Source organism: Humulus lupulus, chromosome 4 (assembly GCF_963169125.1).
Source record: "Humulus lupulus chromosome 4, drHumLupu1.1, whole genome shotgun sequence".
In the NCBI taxonomy this organism is placed as follows: domain Eukaryota; kingdom Viridiplantae; phylum Streptophyta; class Magnoliopsida; order Rosales; family Cannabaceae; genus Humulus; species Humulus lupulus.
This window is the reverse complement of record NC_084796.1, coordinates 234,976,055-234,980,769: the sequence shown is the minus strand read 5'-3', so window position 1 is coordinate 234,980,769 and position 4,715 is coordinate 234,976,055. Positions and strand designations below refer to the sequence as shown.

The following is a 4,715-nucleotide window of genomic DNA, read 5'->3' as shown; positions in this document are numbered from 1 at the left end:
GAGGACCTCCCGAGATGGTTATTACGTCCTCTCCATCTATCGGCGGAGGCCTGTCTTTTTCCTGAGATCGGGAGTTATTATTCTGTGCTGTCGGAAGTGTGGCTACTCTCTGGCTTGCAGTAGTCTGTCCAGTACTCTGGATTTTGACATACTGCCGGAAATAACCTCTCGAGATCAACCCTTCGATCTCGTCCTTCAGCTGTCGGCACTCATCAGTTGTGTGTCCGGTGTCTCTATGAAACCGGCAATACTTACTGGAATCCCTCTTGGACTTTTGATTCCTCATTGGGTCCGGACGCCTGAAGGGGACCTGGTTTTCATTAGCCAGGTATATATTTTCCCGAGACTCGTTGAGCTCGGTGTGTACTTTATATACGGAGTAATACCTTTCTCCTTTCTTTTTCTTTCCTCCTTCAGCCTCGGGGTTATTTCCCTCGCTCTTTTTCCTCTTAGAGGGATTCTCTGAGGTAGGCTGTGAAGCCGCTGGGTCAGCCGAGGTTAAGGCGGAGTTAATGTTTATCGTTGTAGTTTCAGTTTGCGAGGTTGCTTTTAGCGTTGACCTCGCCTCCTCTACATTGACAAATCTCTGCGCCCGCTTATTAAACTCGGTTATTGACCTCAGCGGTTTCCCTTGCATGTCATCCCAAAGGGCACTTCCAGGTAACACACCAGCTCGGATGGCCATCAAGTGCCCACTGTCATCCACGTCTCGAGCTCGGGCGACCTCTAGATTAAATCTTGTCAGGTAGCTTTTCAGTGTTTCGCCCGGTTGTTGTCGGACGTTAGTCAAAGTGGATGCTTCGGGTCTGACTCCCATCATAGCCCGGAACTGCTTCTTGAAGTCTCTAGACAATTGATCCCACGAAGTTATAGAGTGTCTCTTGTACTTCTCGAACCAACTCTTGGCAGGTCCGGCCAATGATGTCAGAAACAACATGCATCTGAGCTCGTAACCTACATTACTGGCTCTCATAATAGTGTTGAATGTACTCAGGTGGCTACATGGGTCGGTTTTTCCTTCAAACGCTAGGACGTGAGGAATCCGGAACCCTTGAGGAAACTGAGTGTTAGAAATATTAGGAGCGAATGGCTCGAGCTCCTCATCAGAGTCCTCGTATCGACCATTCCCTCGTTCATTCTTCAAAAGCCTAAAGGCTTTTTCGAGCTGATCAATCCTTTCTTGAACTGGGTCCTTAGGTGGTGTCTGGAATTGATAGTCATTAATCGTGATCCCAGGCTCGCGTCTCCGTGAGGGATCTCTACGCCCATTCAGATGATTCCTTAGGTCCGGATTTGTCTGATCTCCCTTTCCCCTGCTCTGATTCAGATGATTTCGCAGGTCAGGATGACTCTTGTAATTCCCAGTATTTTTACGACCTCGGTCGTGCTTACTGACGGACCTAGTCTCTCCGGACTCATCACTGGTGAAACTCATTGATCGGTCATTTCGTGGTGGATCCTTTCTACGTCGCCTTGTCTCCGCAGTGCGACATCGAGACGTTTGACTTCTCTCAGATGGTGCGCCTCTCCGCTCCTGGAACGTCTCCCTGTTTCCTTGTCTTTCCCCTGCACGCCCTTGATCCTGATCTCGAACGGGTTGAGCGTTTCTGCGGGGAGGTGAAGGATATCTTATGGGAGACGGAGGGAACCGTATAGGCGACGGTGGTTGTCGCCCTTGCCTCGGCCTAGAGGGTCCAGAATTTGCCCGAGATGGGTCAGTCGCGTTCGGTGCACTACTAGGAACCTGAGTCCGAGCCTCGGCAGGAGCTCGGTTGTTCTCAGTTCCTGCAGGCACTTCCACAGGTGGATTAGGCGGGACCCGAGCTCGGGTACTCCTCTGAGGCCTAGAAGGAGCAGATGGCTCTGCTAGTGCTGGAGGTTGTGTCGGCCTCCTTGTGGCAGCATTTTTTCGTGGACGTCCACGGGGCCTCTGGGGAGGAACGTGCATGTCCCTTGGAGGAGGGAATTGGTTTTCGCGCGGAGGCGAGGGCTGAGCCACCTGCGCCTCTGCGGCTATCCTGGTCAACTCCTCGTTACGTTTGTTGGCTTCTTCCAACAACTGTTTCAGCTGCCGATTCTCCACTTCTACAATAGGGACATAATGCTCAGGATTGTAGTACATGTCCTCATCCCTTGGTTGTGGAGGTGGTCCCTGGGAATCAGAGGACCCACTTCTTTCATCAGCATCCGGGTTCTCCATTGGCTGTTTTCCAGGACGCCTTGGGTAATTTTCTTCAGGGGTGTTCTGATTGTTTGCAGCCATGAATCTCTCAGGGATGAATGCTTAAGGCTCTCAATGAAAGCACCAAATTGTTGACGCCGTTTTTCGTCAACAGATAAAAGAAGAGCACAAAAACAATGGGTGATGATGGCCAAACGGAACAAACAAATCAAACACACAATTTTTTACGTGGTTCAGCAGTTAAATCTGCCTAGTCCACGAGTCTCTGTTATTAATCTTAAGATTATCTCTGAAAAATTCTTTAGCATGAATTCTCCAGAGTTTTCTCTCAAAGATTGGAATTTCGGTCCATTACAATGGTGCATGGCTTCTCTATTTATAGAGAAGGATGCAGAATACTATCCCACATATTTTGGGTAGTTACTCTTTTGTGAATAAAAATAAATGGCTTTAAATGCCTTTAATCAGATAAACAAGGAAACGTCCCTGAAGACCAAGGAATGCATAACTGACTAAATAATATCCCACGATTCTTGGGGATTTACATCAATAAATGAGGATTACATCTCATGTTTACAATACTTGTAGATATTCAAGGTGGTTATAGCGTATCTCCAAGGTTTCAGCATCTCAGGTTTCATGTCATTGTGCGAGCCACTGACATCTCCCGAGCTAACATTGCTTTCGAGATAGTACATCGAGCTCAAGACCCATGCCCCGAAGTCCCTGAAGATGAAGGTGTTCTCGGAGCTACCTTTCGAGATCGAGATCATGTCGAGGTCACCGCATTCGAGATCATATATCATACTTTGCATGCTCGATTTACAATCCTAGATCATACTCTAATCCTCACGAGACCATTTATTGCGAACTCAGCTTTCGAGGTCATATTTACCATGGCTCGAAATCTGGGTATAACAGGTTGAGTTTATAATTCATAATATGATTATAAGCTGCTTTTGTCAACTCGTTGATTGAAATAGGCAGAAAGAAGAAGAATTTAGTAATTTTTATTTGAGAGAAATAGGGAGGATAGGTGGTGAGATTAAATATCCTAATTACTCTTTCATTGTTTTAATCTAAGGTTTTATTTTTACTCATTGTTTTATTTAATCCTTAATTATTTTTTCTGCACTTTATATTTTTCTTTTGCTGTGTCTACAAGAATCGAAAGTCTAATTGACCAAATAGAAAAAAAGATTAATTGACTAGTAATTGGGGGTTCAGTCCTTGAGGACGATACTTGGATTTACCAAGATTATTACTAAATTGCGATACGTGCACTTGCGTATCTATAAAATCCGCAGCAAGTTTTTGGCGCCATTGCTGGGGACTGAAAAACTATCAATATCAGTCTAATTGATTTTATTTCTAATTTGGTTATTATTGTCTTGTTTCTAATTTTTTTCAGCTGCATTCCTTTGTAAATTTCAGGTGGTTTTGTTATATGCGTAGTAGACGAGGGGTAGGTAGTTTAGTTCCTGTAAATCCTGAAATTGAGAAGACATGCAAACAAAACAGAAGAAACAAGAGGTTGGCTCATCAGACTGTAGAGATGGTACAAAATGACAGGGATAATGAGGTTCCCGAAGTTCTTCAACATCAGGTTCAAAGTCCTACTGCCAGAAGTTTGAGAGACTATGTACTGCCAACTATAACAGGAGTACACAATTGTATAAGACTTCTGGCTGTGGAGGCTAATAATTATGAGATTAAGCTGGCGATCTTGCAAATGGTGCAGTTCACTGTCCAATTTGGTGGTTTTCCTTCTGAAGATCCCCATATGCACTTGACAAATTTCTTAGAGTTGTGTGATACCTTCAAGTACAATGGGGTCAGCAATGATGTTATAAGGTTGAGACTCTTCCCATTTTCTCTGCGGGAAAGAGCTAAGAGCTAGCTTAATTTTATTCAGGAAAATTCTATCAATACTTGGCAAGACCTTGCTTAGAAATTTTTGGCTAAGTTTTTCCCTCCCTTGAAGGCTGCTAAGTTGGGGGGAGAAATTAATAAATTCTATCAGATGGATGGAGAGTCATTATATGATGCGTGGGAGCGTTTCAAGGAGTTATTGAGGAAATGCCCCCACCATGGTATAGAGAAGTGGATGCTGGTTCACAATTTTTATAACGGGTTGTGTGGTACAACAAGAACGATTATTGATGTTGCGGCTGGTGGGGCATTCATGAGTAAGAGTGCCAATGAAGCATATGAGCTGCTAGAGGAAATGGCCACAAATAATCATCAGTGGTCTGATGAGAGGTCATCTGGGGTTAGAAAGGTAGCTAGGGTGCATGAACTTGATGCAATTACTGCTCTGACAGCACAAGTGGCCTCCTTGACATAACAATTACAACAGAACACTATATCTGCTAATGCGGTTTAGATGGTAGCTAGCTGTGAAATTTGTGGTGGTCCTCATTCTTTTGATCAATGTCCTGCTAGTAGTAATAATAACATTCCCATGGACCTAGCTCAGGTTCAAGCTATGGGAAATTTTCAGAGGCCATTCAATAATCCATTCTCCAACACT

At 44.6% G+C, this 4,715-nt stretch overlaps 1 non-coding gene across 1 annotated transcript; it reads right to left on the bottom strand.

Annotated features, from left to right (window-relative positions):
• Positions 1–4,172: 4,172 nt before the first annotated feature.
• On the bottom strand, positions 4,173–4,279 carry LOC133833635 (small nucleolar RNA R71). Its single transcript, XR_009893005.1, has one exon. It is a non-coding gene; the product is annotated as a small nucleolar RNA R71 (small nucleolar RNA).
• Between the last annotated feature and the right edge of the window lie 436 nt (positions 4,280–4,715).